Genomic DNA, 19755 nt, shown 5'->3' with positions numbered 1-19755 from the left:
TTAAAATGGGAAGAAGAACAGTCATTCTTCTACATTGAACATGGGGGGAAAAGTGTATTTTAGAGATTTTATTCTTAACTCCAGAGAAGGAAGTTGCCATCCCTACAGGAGTTGGAGAGAGTCTGGTCTAGGATGGAGGAGACTCAGGAGGAAAGCTATGAGTATCCTTCCTGTGTCAACTCATTAGAACATTTTATCGTTTTGTGCTCCAATAATCCACAAAGCTACATCTATTAGCTCACAGAGTCTACTGAACTCAATTTTTGAACACAGTGAATGAACCTACATTTACACAGCCCTATAGATAGTAAAGTACAGGCACTGGGTGTTTTGGAGGGGGGGGCTGAGCAACCGTTTGCAATAATGCAATACTGTAATCAACATGGACCCAAAGCAGCTTGGGGAGGAAAAGGTTTATTTCCTCTTATAGGTTACAGTTCATCATTGAGAGAGGCCAAGGCAGGAGTTCAAGACAGGGGCCTGGAGCAGACACCCACTTCCTGTTTTGTTCCTAGGCTCATGTCCATCCACCTTCCTTCTACGTGTGTGCATATCCACACACCCAGAGGTGTTACGATCCACAGAGGGCTGGGTCCTCCTACATTAATCAATGACCATGAAAATGCCCCACGGCCATGGCCACTGTCCATTCTGATGGAGGCAATTCTTCAGTTGAAGCTTCCTGGTCCCAACAGTGTCAAGTTGACAACCCAGGTTAGCCACCACAAGGGATGACTGTGCAGTCACTTCCCATTCTTTCTGTCTTTCCTACTGCCTCTCTGCCCACACATCTGTCTATAACCTCTCATCATTATCTATCTGTATTTCACCTACCTGTCATCTTCTGTTATGCAGCTCTTACCTTTCTTCTCAGTTTCCCTGTCAGGGCAGTAAAACACTCTGGCCAAAGCAACTTAAGGGTGAGAGGGTTTACTCCGGCTCATCATTTCAGGCCCAGTCCATCATGGTGTGGATATCAAGGCAGCAGGGGCTTGATGCAGCTGGCCACATCATGTCCTCATTCAGAGCAAGGAGTAGTCATGCTCAACTGATTCACTCCATTTTGTGCAGTCAGGATTGCCAGCCCTGGGAATGGTGCCACCCACCATTAAGATGGGCCATCCTATATCAATGAACATATGACAGTCTTCCACAGGTATGCCTGTAGGCCAACTTCCAGGTGAGTCTAGATTCTATCAAGTTGATAATTAACACTAGTCTTCATACCAGTTCATCTATTGATCTATAGGTTTGCTTCTTATTGTGATAACATTGCCTTTCATTTTGAAAAGAAACTCTACACATATGGAAGAAGGACTCTCCTTCCACCTCCTCACAAGCCCAAGTGCTCTCTGAAGATCATCTATTCTAGGAACCTCAGTGGAGACATATTCATCCTTTAGGACCTGACTAAACCATTGATGTCTCCAACTTCATGCTATAATTGGCATGAGAACGTCTTTCTTTTTTCAAGATTCATTTTTTATTTGTCCCTCTTTGTGTGTATGCTCTATATGCATGCATGTGTGCGTGTACCCACAGAGGCCATTAAGTGATGTTGGATTCCCTGGAGTTACATAGGGCTGCGAGCTACCTGACATGGGAACTGGAGTCTGGTTCTCTGTTAAGTGTTCTTAACTGCTCAGTGCATAATTTCTTTTCATTTAAAAGCATGATGATAACTCATCATCACAGTGCAACATTTTGTTTATTCAATCACTTGGTGATGGGCGTTTGGGGTATTTCACCTTCATCAGTGTGGAATTCTGCTTGAGTGCCTGCCTACTTCTCTCTCTCTCTCTCTCTCTCTCTCTCTCTCTCTCTCGTGTATGCAGTGAACTTTATGGTATTCAAGAGAATAGGGCTCCCTGAGCCTCCCTCCTTCTTTTGGGGGGTCTGGGATAGAAACTGTGAGGGAGATACTCTGTGTCCAGGGCTGAGTTGGGACAGAGACTCATCCTCAGCAGCTTAAGGCTTCTCTCTTGCTCTTGTGTCCTTTCTGGAGCAGGTGGTCTAGGACTTCTTACTCCTTGGAGGCCATGTAGGCCATGAGGTCCACCACCCTGTTGCTGTAGCCGTATTCATTGTTATACCAGGAACTGAGCTTTACAACGTTGTCATTGAGAGCAATGCCAGCCCGAGCATCAAAGGTGGAAGAGTGGGCATCACCGTTAAAGTCCCAGGAGAAAACCTGGTCCTCAGTGTGGACCAGGATGCTCTTTAGTGGATCCCCACATGCCTGCTTCACCACCTTCTTGATGTCATCATACTTGGCAGATTTTTTCAGATGGCATGTCAGATCCATGACAGACACATTGGACATAGGAACATGGAAGGCCATGCCTGCAAGCTTCCTGTTCAGCTCTGGGATGACCTTGCCCACAGCCTTGGCAGCACCAGTAGATGCAGGGATGATGTTCTGGGCAGCCCCATGGCCGTCATGCCACAGCTTCCTAGAGGGTCCATTTACAGTCTTCTGGGTGGCGGTGACAGCAATGACTGTGGTCATGAATCTTTCCACAATGCCAAAGTTGTCATGGATGACGTTGGTCAAAGGGGACTAAGCAGTTGGTGGTTCAGGAAGCATTGCTGGCAATCTTTAGTGGGTTATCATACTTCTTATGATTCACACCTATCACAAACATGGGGGCATCAGCAGAAGAGGTGGAGATGATGACCCTTTTGGCCCCACCCTTTAAGTGAGCCCCAGCCTTCTCCATAGTGATGAAGATGCCAGTAGATTCCACAACATATTCGGGCACCAGCATCACCCCATTTGATATTGGCGGGATCTTGCTCCTGGAAGATGGTGATGGTCTTCCTGTTGATGAAGAGCTTCCTGTTCTCAGCCTTGACTGTGCCGTTGAACTTGCCATGGGCAGAGTCACACTGTAGTCACACTGGAGCCTGTAGCCCATGTAGTTGAGGTCAATGAAAGGGTCATTGATGGCAACAACATCCACTTTGCCAGACATGAAGGAAGCCCCGGTAACCAGGCTCTCAATACCGCCAAATCCGTTCATTCTGACCTTCACCATCGTGTCTCAGGGATGAGGCTGGCACTTCACCATCGTGTCTCAGGGATGAGGCTGGCCCTGCACAAGAAGATGCAGCAGACTCTGGAATCGGGAGGAGCAGAGAGCCCTGTGTTGAACTTTTTGAGGAGTTGGCAAACTGCCTTTCACAGCTTTAGTTTACCATTTCACAGGGTGGGACATGGAACCCAGAGAGGTGGAGCCCAAGACCACATAGCTGGCTGCTGAGGAGAGCTATTTAATTTAGATGCCTGGGTTGTGCTTCCCACAGCGCTCCACTACCGTGGATTTTCCTCCTTCCCCTCTTGAGGGTAATTCAGATACATCGGCTCGAAGTTGAAATCTTAAGACTTCGTGCTCTTTTTCATTTCTTCTATAAATGATGCAAAAGCAAAAAGCCTCTATAATCTTGGCTAATGTGATTCCAGAACCTTCTCATAACTCAGAAATGGGGTCTTCTCAAATGATTCATCTCATTCCAACAAGCTGCCCCACGCAGTTCACAGCCCTTTCCCAGCAGCTTTATGTGACTGTTGTCCAGACAGGCTGAGCTGAGGTGACACAGAACTACTTACTCCCTGGCCTCTTTTCGCTCCCCGGATCCCAGCACATGGCGGGGATTCTGTGCTGTCGTGTACAGCTAGCCAGGCAGAGCAGAAGGTAATTCATACAGCTGTGAAGTTGAATTTGGAGTCCCCTGGCCTGAGTCACAGACCTGCCCCTTCATGTCCACCCGCCTCTACAATATGCCTTCTAGTGGACCAGTAGCCTTCCACCTCTGCCCTCAAGGACCTGCATGTTAGCTGGTGGTTGTAATTTAGCCACAATCACTGAACCGCTAGCTCGGTGGGTGGTCCCTTCTCCTAGGAGTGACATTGGAACAGAAGACATATGATAGCACGCCTCAAGCTGCCTCATCAGGCTTGATTTGGGAGGACCGCAAGCTCTGCTCCTGGAGTCATGCCTCTTTCCCCCAGGGCTTCCTGATTTGGGGTGTGGGGCGGGTGCAAAGAGGATGGAGGCCTGCTTGCTGGGCCAAGAGGAAATTTGTTTTTCATGAGAGTGAGAATCACTAACTTAAAAACACTTCTAGCCAAGGAACGTTTGGAAACCGAGGCCTGGCGAGGGCCTAGGGGTGTGTGTGTGTCGGGGGATGCTTTTGGGATTGGGAAGGGACTTCAAGAAGCACGCATTTCTCACGCGCACGCGTGGAAGCAGGAAGTCGGCTTGTTTGTAGTTGTAGTTCCAGAGTAGCCCACGAGATGGCGGAGGAACTCTGTTCACAGCGTCGCAGTGCACAGCCATAAGTCTGGAAGATGGTTTGGTTTGTTGAAGCCTTGCTGGTCTTCACAAGATACCTGACATTTAAAGCATTCTGCTTCAATATTCAATGGAAAGTCGCGCTCCTAATAAACTAAATGGTAGGGAAGCTCCCAGGAATGTGGATAAGAGGTCAGTGTCAGATAGGGAATTGATAATGGGGGTGGGGTGGGGGTGGGTTGTGTTTGGGGTGTGGGTGGGGGAGTGTAAACTGTTCGAAGGCAGGCTTGACTGGTGGTTTAGTTGTTCACTACATGGGATGTTTTCTATGAATAACACTAAGCTGTGTGCAGTGGCGACAGCAATCCAAACAGCCTCTGCCTTTGGAGAACTTACATCCTACTGGGACACGGACCAATAGCTTAGGCAAAAATCAAACAAACAAACAAACAAAAACTGGTGTGTCAGATGACAACGAATACCATGGGGACATCAGGCGGGAGTGGAAGGCTGTATCTTTAAATCCACGGTCACAGACGACCTCCTGAGAAGGACGACATTTCATTGAGACCTGAAGGCTTGTTGAACAAGCCCTGAAAACCTTCGGGGAAAGACTTCCGGCAGAGGGCACAGTAATGTAGCAGTCCTGTGACAGAATCAAGGAGGCCAGGCTGGATGCCGGGCAGAGTGAGGCTGGAGAGCAGGATGTGAGTCAGAGAGAGGCTGGGGTGAAGAGGGGGAGTTTAAAAATGGTTTTTCTTAGCATGTATGAAGTGTGCATTATAATGGGCTCACCATGCCATTCTCTACATACACATTTCATATTTCAGACATAGTCACTCCTTGCTGCCCTGCTCTGTCTCCTCCAACTCCCAAAAGCAATTTCCTCCACTGAATTGGCCCCCCTTACTACTTTCACCTTTCATGTTTTTGTGACTTAGTGAGTTTAATTCCAGTTATTTACAGTTATTTATTACACTGGCTGCCCCACTGAAGAATACATTTCTGGAGAAAAGGGGAATTTTGAAGAGGGAGGATGAAAATAAACCTTGTAAGAGAGAGGGTAATGGCCAACACCTTACCAAAACAGCACCCAGCCATGCCAACACCCTACCAAAACAGCACCCAGCCATGCCAACATCCTACCAAAACAGCACCCAGCCAGGCCAGCACCTTACCAAAACAGCACCCAGCCAGGCCAGCATCTACCAAAACAGCACCCAGCCAGGCCAGCACCTTACCAAAACAGCACCCAGCCAGGCCAGCACTCTACCAAAACAGCATCCAGCCAGGCCAGCACCCAGCCAGGCTCTCTCAGCCTTTCCCCAGCCCATGCTTGGGACTCTGCTGGTCAGGGCCCAGGAGAGGGCGTGCCAGCCGCCCGCCTGTCCAGCTCCCCCCATGAGGTGCCAGTGCCTCTGCTAAGCTGGGCTTTGAAGGTTGGGTCCGATATTAATGGGGAGCAGCTAGAATGGAGTGGGAAGGCTCCTCAGCCAGGGAAACAAGCCGACATTTGACAAATGTCTCTGTGTGGAGACCAGCGTCCCTTTCTGGAGTCATGGAAACCATTTTATCATTTCCCCGACCCCCTGCTTTGGCCTAGGTGCAGTTTCCATGACATCTGCCTTACGGCAGAGGGAGGCTTGCAGCCAGAGGCTAAGTGATTTATTTTTCATTTTTTATTTTCTTAGGGAGGTTTAAGCAGGACAATACATGTTATACAATTAAAAAAAAAACAAGATTAAGAAAGAAAAACTGCTCTTCTGGCCTCCTCACCTCTCCCACCTTCTGACCCCTGGCATCTTTCCAAAATGAGAAATGAGAAACTCGTATTTCTCCTGGCTTCCAGATAGGGATCAGATTATTTTTCTACCACTGGAATATAAAATTAATTTATAGCCTCGGTTAAATTTGATTTAAAAAAATTTCAGCCTCTCTTACACACACACACACACACACACACACACACACACACACTCGATTGAGATATTTTTGTTGTTGTTGACGTTTTAAACAGTTACTCCACAGACCCAGCATCAGGTTTCATGGAGTGCTTATTTTCAGTGATTCTGTTCTTGGATACTTTCCAATTATTTCCAGAGGACAAACTCACGCTGTGTGTATAAGAACCTCAAAAAAAAAAAAAAAATCTTCGTGGCAGGAAGAGCTCTGATGAATTCAATTTTGGGAGGGTAGAGCTTCAGAGGCTGGTTGAAGTAGAAACTGTAAGGCTTTCACAGGAGGTGCTTTGAGACTGGGGAGCAGGGAGACCCTTGGATAAGCAGAAAGGACCGGCTACCCACTTTTCTTTCTCTGCTTGGCTCTTGCTATATCAGCTTGCTGGTAGATGCTATAAGGAGAAATATCAAAGAACAAAGAGAGCTTCAGATGGAGATCCTTGGCTCTGAGCATGGAAATGGCTTATTCCTGGGGTCTCCAAAGTTGCTTACCCATCACCATCGTCAGAGATGCTTGTGTGGTGAGGTGGCCCCCACATCCGAGCTTCTGGGTCAGTCCAGGTCTGATAATACACAAATCGCTGGCGAAATTCTGACTAGCCCGGGATACCATATTGACAGTCAGAAATGATCTCACACGTTTTAATAGAAATGGAGGAGTTTCAGGACTAAGATCAGGAAGTGGTCTGCTGCTTCAGCTGCTTTGTGACCAGGACTACTCCGTTTGTGTTTCTCAGACAGGACCTTCCTCTACAGCTGGCCTCAAACTCAGGGCAATTCTCCTGCCTCAGTCTCCTGAGTGCAGGGATAATGGATGTGAACCATCGTGCTCACTTTAGTTTGTTTTTGTGTTTAAACTTGTGTGTGTGTGCACGTGTGCGTGCGCATGCATGTGCTTGCATATATGTGTGTGTCTATGTGTCTGTGTGTGTACATGTGGAGGTCAGAGAACAACTTCTGGTGTTATTCCTCAGGACCACCCGTATATTGAGATAGTTTCTTGTTAGCCTGGCTCTCTTCAAGTAGACTAGGATGACTGACTACTGAGCCCCAGGGACCCACCGGTCTCTGCCTCCCCAGTGCTGAGATTACAAGTACTAACCATGCCATCATGTCTCGCTTTTTCTCCCTCTTCTTTAAACATGGATGCTGGGGATGGGACACAAGAAAACACTTTTCTTTTCTACAAGAAAGGCACCTTACCAACAGAACAATCTCCCTAGCCTTCATTTTCTTTTAAAGACAAGTTTCCTATGTAGATGAAGATGTTAAGAACCAAGAAGAGCCATAAGGAAGAGCATGACTTTGAGATTTCCCTTGTGCACAGGGTGATGGTTTCTTTACTCTTTTGAGTATTCTGCTTTGCTTTGCCAATGAACACTGTCATCAAACACTATTTGTGTGGTCCACAAGGCCCTGGCCCATGACTCTGCTGCTCAGGCCAGAGCCAATAGGTCTGACTTTGTTTATAAAAGGAGCTTATGCATATTGATATGTGTTTTGTCATTCACACAGATGTGACAGTGACTTCAGGCTTGGTCTCTGCTGACATTTGTCAGCCTGGCAGAAATGCTCACCTTTTACATCATCCTTGCTGGAGTGTTTATCTTACTCTATTTTCCTGCTGTTAAGATAAAAATACTCTGACAGAAGCAGCTTAAGTGAGAAAGGGTCTATTTTGGCTTACAGTTGGAGGTGATTGATGGTTCGGCATGGTGGGGAAGTCACAGTGGCCGACACTCGAAGGAACCGGCCAGATGGCACCTACAACCAAGAATCGGAGAGTGATGAATGGTTGTGAATAGTTCAATTTTTCCTTCTTATGCACCCACAGAATGGTGCCATCCACAGTGAATGAGTCTTCCCACTTCAGTTCACCTAATCAAGATAATCCATCCCAGGCATGCCCAGAGGCCCATCTCCTAGGTCATTCTCGATCTCATCAAGTTGACAACTGAGATTGACCACTATAGCATCACTAATAAGCAAGGCAGGATGACTGCTCTCCAGGCACTGGAAAAACCAACATTTTCTTAATGAATGAAGGATGGCAGCCACCCTGTCTCTTTCTCATTGAGTGTCATGGAAATTGAGATTGCAGGAGACTGGCTGCCCTGTGTGAGAAGTCCTGGTTTTTATGGCAGCATCCCAGCACTAGTTCAAAGGAGCCTTCTCCATTAGCAGTGAAGATATCAAGATTAACAGAGGACCTCATCTCAGAGGTCTTGGCTAGCTTTAGAATCATAATCTGACAATGAAGTGTGATATTTGGAGAATGTCTCCTCTGTGGGAACTTAATGGCTCCCTGCCAGGCCATAACTGGCTTCCTCTAAACAGTCTTAAACATGAAGACATGACCAACTCATTTATGGCTTCTCTCCATTAACAGGGATGCCTTCTCTCCATGGATGGAGCAATGACTACCAATGGTTCAAACTATGTAAAGAAATACGGCTCAGTTATAAGACATTGTATTGAGAGTCTCTAGAGCAGTCCTTCTCAACCTTCCGAATGCTGTGACCCTTTAGTACAGTTCCTCATGTTGTGGTGGCCCCCAACCATAAAACTATTCCCATTGCTACTTCACAACTGTAATTTGGCTAGTTATGAATCATAATGAAATTATCTGATATACAGGATGTTTGATATGTGACCCCTGAGAAAGGGTTGTCTGACTCTCAAAGGGGTTGTGACCCAAATGTTGAGAACCGCTCCTCTAGACGCATGGATGCTGCAATGAATATGTGTTACAGGGGTATTTGTTAGCTTGGCTTGCCCGCAGGGGCTGGGTAGTCCATTAATGGCTGTCTATGTGCAGAAGAGGCTGAGAACCTGAGCTAGCTGCTCAGACATGAAGCTGGATGCCTCAGTAGTCCTGACCTGCCACTGAGATGCCAGTCTCCGGTCTCTGGAAGATGCTCTTTGGGGTGGCAGTGAAGGATGGTGGGAGCACAGCGGCAGAGCTGAACTCACCAGCAGAAAGGCAGGTGGCTGAGCTACTCTGTTTTTGCCTTGGACCTCCTTAAGGGACACGGAAGATACCACCCTGTGAATGGATTTTCCTTTGGGCTGTCATCTCTCTCTCTCTCTCTCTCTCTCTCTCTCTCTCTCTCTCTCTCTCTCTCTCTCACACACACACACACACACACACACACACACACACACACAAATGACATGGAGACTTATTAGTTATAAAAACTAGGCCTTAGCTTAGGCTTGTTCCTAACTAGTTCTCATAACTTAAATTAACCCATATTTTTAAATCTACGTTCTTCCATGTGCTCATTACCTCATCTCCATTTTACCCATCCTGCTTGCTCTGCGTCTCCTTTGCATCCACTGGCTACTCCTTTCTTCTTCCCAGAGCTCTCTGTCCCCAGAAGTCCCGCCTAACCTCTTCCTGCCTAGTTAATGGCCATTCAGCTCTTCATTAAACTAATCACAGTGACACATCTTCACACAGTGTAATGGATTATTCCAGAATACCACCCACTCTGGGGGAAGTTTTCTCCTCCCAGTTACTTCTTCTGGGAAATTCACTGGCAGATCCCACCAGAGGCACACCTCATAGTTGATCCTAGATCCAATCAGGATTAACCATCACAGACATCTCAGAGGCTATTAAGACAATGACAGTCTTAGCCATCGTGTGTCAGCACGTCTTCAGGCCTACACAGTCCATGATGTCTTCCGCATGCTTTGGCCCCTTACTGTTCTCAGCTGTCATGTGAAGTAGGTACCACAGTTATGACCATTCTAGAAAAGGGTGAAAGTGAGTCTCAGAAGCTTGAGGCTGCTGGGGTCCAGAAAGGAAACCAGGTCTGCCTAACCCCAAATTCATGTTTGTAAATTGGTTTTGTTGAGCTTCCTTTTGGGAGCTTTTATTTTACTTTTTATTTATTTATTTTTTATTTGTGTATGTGTTTTTTTTTGTGTGTGTTTATGTAGTCAGTATGTTTGTACGTGTATGAGCATGCATGTGAAGGACAGAGGTTGACGTCCATGGTGTCTTCCTCTATTCCTCTCCACCTATTTTTTTTTTCTGAGACAGCATCTCTCAGTGTCTAGGTTACTTTTATATCATTGTAATAAGATGCTAAGAACGAGGGCTTGCAGTTTCAGAGGGTGAGCCTAAGACCATCGTAGCGGGGAAGCCTGACAGCAGGCAGGCAGGCAGGCATGGCGCTAGAGCAGTGGCTGAGAGCTTACATCCAATCCACAAACATAAGGCAGAGGAAAAAGAGACAGTTAACTAGAAATAGAATGTATTTCTGAAACTTCAAAGCCCTCTGCTAGTGACAACATCTCCTCCAACAAGGCCACACCTCCTAATCCTTTCCAAACAGTTCAACCAACCGGGGGCCAAACATTCAAACAGATGAGCCTACAGGGGCCATTCTCATTCAAACCACCACAGTCACTGAACCTAGAGCTCGCTGATTGGCTAGACTGGCTAGCTAGTGATTCTGAGGACCCTCCTGTCTCCACCTTCCAGTGCTAGGGTTCAGATTTATACCACCACACCTGGCTGTTTATATGGGTGCTGGGGATCCGAACTCAGGTCCTCAGGATTTTTTTTGTTTTGTTTTGTTTTTGTTTTTCGAGACAGGGTTTCTCTGTGTAGCTTTTTTGGAGCCTGTCCTGAAACTCACTCTGTAGCCCAGGCTGGCCTTGAACTCACAGATTTGCCTGCCTCTGCTTCCCGAGTGCTGGGATTAAAGGCATGCGCCGCCGCCGCCACCACCACCACCGCCCGGCGGTCCTCATGATTTTGTGGTAGGCACTTTATCAGCTGGACCACCTCTCAGTCTTTTTTTTTTTTTTTTTTTTTTTTTTTTTTTAAAGATTTATTTTATTTATTATGTATACAGTGTTCTGCCTGCATGTGTCTTTGCAGGCCAGAAGAGGGCACCAGATCTACTTGCGGGTGGTTGTGAGCCACCATGTGGTTGCTGGGAATTGAACTCAGGACCTCTGGAAGAGCAGTCAGTGCTCTTAACCTCTGAGCCATCTCTCCAGCCCCTCAGTCTTCTTTATGAGCTTTTGACAGGATCATTACACAGGGAGAATGTGAAGGTCTACATGGGGTCTGACCAGTGTGAATTCTAGCACGTTTGACTAAGAAACCCATCTGTACCTGAAGCCTGCTAATGTAAGTGTGGCTGTTGGCGTCGTTTGTGTCGAAGGAGAATGCAGAGGGCTGAAATTCTTAATTCCCCTTGCTCTACTGTGTCACACATATCCCCCCTCATATAGGATCTATCAGAGAATGAAGTAACCAACTTCCTGTTTATCCTCTTATCACCCCAGGAAATCAATTAAAGATTAAATCCTGAACCGACCAATATTCTTAGTCACCGTCACTGAGCGCTATAGACCATTAGGTTACATCAAGCCTTTGACATGTCACTGATTTCTTAATGAGCAGCTTGTGACTCATAGCTGGAGAAGGGAGAAGCCGCCTGTGACCCTGTACTGTCCTAATTGCCAACTGAGCTGTTCTCGTGGGCTCACTCTGTGTATTTTAAAGATCTAATGCTGCCACCAGCAAATTCACGATCGCTCAGGAAACTTCTAAATATCTTTAAAGATGCCATCTTCCCGTGTTATTTCATCTAATGAGACCCGAGGGCAAGGCAACCTTGTCTTCTTCCTTCAGCGCTCTGTCTGGATCCTTTGCCGCCTGCTATTTATTGCCACCAGGGCTGTCTTCATCAAGTCTCTGTTTCTCTGAAATGTCTTCTTGAATTTTAAGCAATTTATTTTTACCACCCTCACACAGGCAGAGCCCTTCAGACTCCAGGCGATGCATTTTGGGAAAAGTGGACTTCGAACCAAAGTCCTTCCTCATCAAGGGAGTTGACCTCAGCATGAGCCCCAGGACACGCGTGCTGGATTCCGCCTTTTGTGAGCTCCAACTGTGTGCTGTTGCTGCGAAGAGGGTGTAGACAATTCGAAAAGGATCAATCTGAGAAGACTAATTTTCCGTGCTTAGGGCAGTTGCAATCAAATATGGAAGAAAAGAAGTATACAAGGTAAACACACACACACGGAAGGCTAGAATGGACAGCTGCAGGTGCTCACTGTGGTGGGCAGTGTAGTCAGATGGACAGAACCTGGACTCACTTGGTTAGATTAATCTCTGTGAGGAGAACCATCTTTACTGTGGGCAGGACCATTCCTTGGGCAGCAGGTTCTGGACTGCATAACTCCTGGAAAACTGAGCACCGGCATTCATTCATCTCTCCCTGTTACCTGACTACAGTCCACGTGATCACCTGCTTCAACTTCCTGCTGCCTTCACTGCCCTGCCACGGTGGATGGTACCGTGAAGTCGCCCTTCCTCCTGCAGGTTGCTTTTGTCAGGGTATCTTATCCTAGCAATGCAAAAAGAATCTAAAACCCTCCCCAAACTTGGATATAAACTAAAACACACATACTCACTCGACACACTTTCTTGTGTGTTATTTCTACACGGGAGACTGCATTCTCCCTCCATCATCCTCTCCACCCTTCCTTGTCACTGCTCACTCAGTCACTCAAGTGGCTTCAGACCGTATCAGTTCCTCCCTCACCCCTGCGTTCTTTGCTCAGTCCCCTTTGCTGTCGCCTACCTCATCCGTCCTCCAATGCTAAGGTCGCCAGACCTGTCGACATCTGCGCTTTTCTGTTGCTCCTTCGAACCATTTCTCTGACTTAATTAAAGTATGACTCTTCTTGCATTAAAGTGCACATCCCTTAACTCGACATGTGACAATTTTTACTTAGGTGTATATTGACATAGCCGTCATGTAGATCTTGCAGAAGAGCCCCAGCATGACCCTCTGGGCCAAGACCCTTCAGGGGACCCTTTGTTCTCATTCCTTTCACCATATGTTTGCTTTTTTATTTCTGATATCCGTGTGAATGGAATCATGCAGTGGATACTCTCCTGTACTTGATTTCTTTGATTGGACCTTCTGTTTATGGACCTTCTGTTAGATACATCAGTAGCTTGCTCCTTTAAGAAAAAGATGTATTTTTATTTTATATGTATGGGTGTTTTGCCTATATGTATGCATGTATACACAGCATGTATGTGCCTGTATCCAAGGAGCCAGAAAAGGACATTGGATCCTCTGGAACTGGAGTTACAGACGGTTGTGAGCTGCCATGTGGGTGCCGGGAAACACAGCGGGTCTTCTGCAGGAGCAGCCAGTGCTCTCCACCCCTGAGCCATCTCTCCAGTCCCTAGCTTGCTGCTTGTAATGGAGTTGATTTTAGACATCCTCTGAGACACCCTCTAAGCAGGGTCTCATGACTCTGAGGACTACAATTGGAGGAAGAGGGAAATGACAGAGAAATGTCTCCAATACCAGATCTGCTAATGCTAGCTAATGGTTTGGGAACTCCAAAGAGCCTGAGGATGTTAAGGCCATCTCTGGCCACGATAAGTCTTTAACAGTCAAAACACAACCAGATTTGTTTTCTGTCAGGTGAAAACTTGGGGGGTCAGGGGATGTTTTAAATTGGGGAATGTGGTTTTCCCTGGAGAGAACATTGTCCACATCAGGTCTGACATCGTGGCCTTTCTTGAACAGTGGCATTTGAATGGACTGTGAGCTTGTGCTCCTCAGACTTTTCCAAACCTGGGAAGAGCTGGTGGGTGGAGGGTACACCAGGCATTCGGGCTGTATAGACGCCACGCCTTAAATGCATTTACAGCTTCTTTTGTGATTTGCAGAAATTCTCTTCTAGCTAGTCAATATGAATGGATTAGAAATGTCTCTGAGCCCATTGCTTTCTGCCATTTGAATAGCTTCTAGAGCCAAAGAAAGAATACCCCTTTCATGTAGAGTGGTTTGGGAAATTTCCTGGTAAGACACGATCCTTTATACCAGAAAAATCTGGAGGCCATCTCAGCATTTTGCATCTCAGCCTGTGCTTATGGAACTGCTGTCACGTGACATGGGAGGAGCCAGGGTTCCAGGTGACTAACCGCTTAGGCTGAAGTCACTTTGCAGCTAATGGGAAGGCAGCACAGGAAGCTGGGTCTCCTGATGCAGGGAACTTGGCGCCGCTCCCCTCAGGCCCTGTATGGACAACCTCTCAAATCCTTCCTCTTGTTCACATATAGGTCTTTACGATTAAACTTTCTCTGGTACACATGACTCCTTCCATTAACCACTGAAGGCTGCGGTACTCAAACTGCACACGACAAGTGTCACTTTGGCAGAGAGCAGAAATTAGAATTTAAAAGCAAAGCTTTACTGTAAACACAACAGCTCTATATTGCTTTTTAGCGATTTGATAGGAGAAAGCTTGGAAAAGGCTACTCTTTTCATAGGCTGTAGGAACATCATGGTCCAAGAACGGAGCTGAGTGAGGAGAATTCTGAGTGCTTGTGAGAAAACCCTTAGAAAACAAGAGTCTTGTGACCCCAGTTTCTTCAAAACAGGGGATGCATTTTTATGTTCCTCCCGGTTGTAGCAGATAGGAACGAGTTTATTTCAGATTATTCATTACAACTGGCTATTGTAACTGGTTTATATGCTGCTATGGAAAAAAAAACATGTTTTTTTTTTCCCATGTGTTCTTGTGATTGCACACCTTACTCATGTGATTCTTTTTAACCCCCAGAGTATAAATTGTCTGATGCTCTGAATAAAGTTAGCTATTGCATGAGACTTTAGTTCACCTCATTTATTGGCTCTAGAGTGGTAAACAACAGGCAGCGTAACCCTTAACCTTTCTAGCCTTCTTTGTACCTAGTTCAGGCATTCAAAGAGGAACCTTTAACCCACTTCTCCCCATCCCCCACTCCCAGCTTCAGGCAACCACCAGCCTACTCTTGTCTCTTTGAATTTGACCTTCAAGATTCCACTAACAAGTGATCATACCATCCTTGTGTTGTGGGAATTCATTCCATTCAACCAATGAACTTTGGGCTATCTGGCCTGATGGGCATGGTCCTTTCTGGGTATGTGATGGGTTAAAACTGAAGAGGGGGCATGGGTGCTCTCTCTCGGGTGGTCGAGACTGGATGATTGGTTTTCGCCACTCCTGGGCAGAACAGAGGACAATGACGGCTGTTTATTTTGTTCTGTATCCATGAGTGTGTAATCCCCATTTTATATCTTAGTAAATTGATATCCTTTAACAGACTCTCGTGGATTCTCATAACATTCTTGTCTTTCTCTTACTGAATTCTTTCTTTTTTTTTTTTTTCTTTTTCTTTTTTTTTTTTTTTTTGGTTTTTCGAGACAGGGTTTCTCTGTGTAGCTTTGCGCCTTTCCTGGGACTCACTTGGTAGCCCAGGCTGGCCTTGAACTCACAGAGATCCGCCTGGCTCTGCCTCCCGAGTGCTGGGATTAAAGGCGTGCGCCACCACCGCCCGGCCACTGAATTCTTTCATTCAGCACAGTGCCCTCTGGGTTTATCTGTGTTCTTTCTCACAGGTGGCAAGATTTCCTTCCTTTTCATGGCTGAATAATATTCACTGCATATGTGTGCATGCACATATTTATCTCACAGTTTTTTTGGACATGTGTCATAGATGCCTCAATCAATTCTGTATTTAGTGAATAATTCTACAAAGGACAGTAGAATGTGGCTGTTTCTCTGAGGTATTGACTTTATTCCTTCTGGGAACATACAGACACAATGATAGCAAGTTGAGATGAAAGACGTGTTAGCCACCTTGATTGTAGCAGTCATTTCTCAGTGTACACATGTATTATAACCTCACGGACACTTTAACAGACACCATTTTATTTGTCAACTAGACTTCAGTAAAGCTAGAGAACAATAAGTAAAGGAGGACTCCACTGGTTCTCTACCTGAGTTCTGTCTCAGTCCAATCCAATGAAAGTGCTCCCCAGCTCCCAATTCCCTGATGGAAGCCCCATTGTTCCTCTCATACCTTACATGGCTGGTGGTCATGAGATCACTTCAGGAGACCTCCACAATTTTCAAAGGCTTCTGTGACAGTTCCCAACCCAGCTCCCGCTGTTCCACCATGAACAGTGTTCTGGGCTGTGGCTGACAGGTTGGCATGAGAGGGACCTCTGTGTGCTAGGGCCCTTTGCTTTTTTCTTACGTGCCTACAGGTGTGGAGGAGTGCCAGAGAGTCCTTTCCTTTTCCCTCTGTGCCTGCTAGGTGTGGGCACACCAGGAAAGAAACTTGCTCTCAGCTTTATTTGTGGAACTGGATCATTTAGGCCCTTACTAAACAGATTATAAAGCAAAATTGCCTAGACAGAGCTGGAGGATGGGAAAGATAAAATACATAGGCCCAAGGTTAAGTCCTGAATGCAGAATTTCTGGTTCTGTTCTGACAGTCACTGAAGCAATTAAAGATAAAGAAAACTAGAAGGCCTATGCTGTAAGATTAAGGAGAATTTCCCCACATAAAATTTAAGTGTGGGTTAAAGGAGGCAACACCATAGGCCGGTCTTTCTTCTCCCATGGATTCTATTATGGGTATCTCTGGACTGAGGAACCAAGGGGAACAACCTGCGGAGACCCTTCCCCTTTGAAAGCTTATTTCTGCCAGTGACACCAGGACAAAGGAGGAATCCAGAGGCCACCTGCTTGGCCAGTGGAGAGCACATCAGTGATAACCACTTTGTGACCTAGAACCCCGGAAGCAAGCCAAACACTCACAGAAACAACTCCCGTGTGCAACTGACCAACTGACTTTGCATCTCTCAGTTCCTGCTCTTTTTGTCTGCTTTTCCTCTGTGCTCCAAAGTAGATGGAGGTGTCATTCTGGAAATCTGACCTCTGTACTTGGCAGTCTAGGACGGGGAAGGATTTCTGAAGCCGTGGCAACACGACCTTCAAGGGGATTATTAGGCTGTACTTGGACTGAAAGGAACACTGTAAGACTCAGAAGCCGTGTTTACGGGTTGGGGCTCCCGTCTAAAAGATGACACTGCGAGCGGACACTTTCTGAGCTCAAGAAAGCACACACGACAAGTTCCGGGTCACCCACCTTCCCACGGCATCCTGTTTTCCCAGAGTCTTTGTTGCTCTTAGGAAGCCTGAAGGAAAACCACTTCCTCTGGAGGCCTTCCTGACTCCCGTCGTCCAGTCCCCGTCCCCAACAGCCCAGCAAACCTTCCATAGGCTCCGCCTACTGACTAGCCAGTGCCCACCACCCGCCTGACCTTGTCTAGTCTCTGAGATGTGGTAGAATGACACTTGTCATCAGGTGTCTGTCTGTCTTTGGATGTGTGACTCTGTGCTTCATCCAAGGAATCCGCAGCTTTGCCCATCCCTCTGCAAAATGCTTTGCGTGGCAGGGCCTCTTGTTAGAGTCTGGCCACCCTGCACCATGTCTTTGGAGCAATTTCTGTGTGGGCCAGGGAAGACCCCATCCCTAGCACCAACATCCTTCTTTTCACTCTGTGACCTTGAACTTGCGTCCTTGCCTTTTTTTTAAGGCCGTCCTATAGTTTATTAATATTTTTAATATGTAGATAATGGTTGTGTATGTTTAAGGGGTTCAGTGTGACGTGTGGTATGTTGACTCTTCATCTAATGAGCAGCTCAGAATATTTAGGTTCTCTAGCATCAGACAATCACCATTTCCCCATAACAAGAACAGAAAAACCCTCTCTTCTGGATCATTTGATCAATGACACAACTTTGTGGAGTATAATCACCCTTCAGGCCAGAACTTTTTCTCTTCTCTGGCTGACTTTGTACCTGATCACAAATCCCTACCCATCCTTCCATTTCTTGTACTTTGCCCAGCCTCTGATAACTGGTAACTAACTTCCATGCACTTAGCCATTATAGGTTTTACAAACGAGTGAAATCCTGAGATGTTTATCATCCTGTACCTGGCTTGTTGAAGTAAAACCCTCTGATTTCCGAGGCCATCCACACTGCTTTCTTGTTTGTCTTACACAGGAGCTGTGGAGTGGTGCTGTGGAGGAGAGCTGGAGCTAAGCTGGCGAAGTAGTGTGGTGATATTGTGTTCCCCAATATAGTGTGAACACTAGTAAACTTTTCTGGGGTCAGAGAACAGAACAGCCACTAGATATAGAGGCCAGAAAATGGTGGCACATACACCTTTAGTCCTAGAATTCAGAAGGCAGAAATCCCTCTGGATCTCTGTGAGTTCAAAGCCACACTGGAAACAGCCAGGCATGGTGACACATACCTTTAATCCCAGGAAGTGATGGCAGAAAGCAGAAAGGTATATAAGGTGTGAGGACCAGGAACTAAAGCTGGTTAAGCTTTTAGGCTTTAGCAGTAGTTCAGTTGAGATTCATTCCAGATGAGGACTCAGAGGCTTCCAATCTCAGAAACAGGATCAGCTGAGGAAATGGCGAGGTGAGGTGGCCGTGGCTTGTTCTGTCTCTCTGATCTTCCAGCATTCACCCCAATACCTGGCTTCAGGTTTGATTTTATTAATAAGAACTTTTAAGATTTGTGCTACAAAATAGCTCAGTTGGTAGAATGTTTTTCTAACATGTTTCCTATTGGAGCTCTGAGTTTAATTCCTAGCACTGTATACACTGGACTCTGGTATAAGCCTGAAATCCTAACACTTGGGAGATAGAAGCAGGAAGATCACAAGTTCAAGGTCATCTTCAACTATGTATCAAGTTTGAGTCCTTGTATAAAACAACAACAACAACAAAAAGCCTGTGCTCTGGGGCCACCAAGCCTGGTTGCTTCAGTTTTCTCTCCTGAAAAACAAAAAACAAACAAACAAAAATTACTGTCTCAGAACCAACTTCTAGAATTGTTGAAAGGAATACATGATCTAGCCCCTATTAAGAATTTAAAATTGTTTGTGATGTGTAGCAAATGGCCAGAAGTTAGCTAGCAGTTAAAGCCAAAGGAGGAGTAGATGTGATTACATTTATAAAGTCCTTCAAGTGTGCAAACTCCCTGTGTGTGTGAGAGCGGCCCACCATTACCCTGGGTGTTGAACACATGCTGGGTCTGAGAATGGACGTGTTTGGTCCAGCTCTATCATTTCTTCCTCTGCCCGTGATACAGAGATGTGAATGCCTGCATTTCTTCATTTCCGTCCAGGACCAATGGTTGGAAAGACTATTCTATAGTATATTCAAGACTTCTCAAGTTCTAATGAACACAGGAACTACTTGGAAAGCCTAGAAAAGTGCAAATTATTTTTAGGTATGTCTGGTGTGTAGGGCTGAGCTCTTCTCTCTCTCTCTTTCTTCCCATCTGTCTCTCTTTCTCTTTTCTTTCTATCTCACAAGGTTTGTCTAGGTAGCTCAGGCTGGCCTCAAACTCTTGATCCTTCTGCCTTGTCTTCTCAGTTCTGAGATTATGGAGAATGCCACTACTCTTGGTCCTACATTTATTGTTAAAATTTCTTTTAACAATTATTTATTTATTCTTTATTTATTGTGTGTGTTTACATGTGTGGGTATGGAAGTGTTCTGGTACTCGGTCAGAGGACAACTTGAGAGGTTTTTTTTCTCTTCCTTCAGCATATGGATTCTGGGGCCCACAAGTTCCTTTCCTCCTGAGCC

The 19755-nt window shown here is 46.1% G+C and overlaps 1 pseudogene; it reads right to left on the bottom strand.

The window, feature by feature from the left end:
- Positions 1 to 2023: 2023 nt before the first annotated feature.
- LOC131923304 (glyceraldehyde-3-phosphate dehydrogenase-like) lies at positions 2024 to 3038 on the bottom strand (annotated as a pseudogene).
- Between the last annotated feature and the right edge of the window lie 16717 nt (positions 3039 to 19755).

Source organism: Peromyscus eremicus, chromosome 13 (genome assembly GCF_949786415.1).
Source record: "Peromyscus eremicus chromosome 13, PerEre_H2_v1, whole genome shotgun sequence".
Lineage (NCBI taxonomy): Eukaryota > Metazoa > Chordata > Mammalia > Rodentia > Cricetidae > Peromyscus > Peromyscus eremicus.
This window is presented reverse-complemented; position numbering and strand designations above follow the sequence as displayed.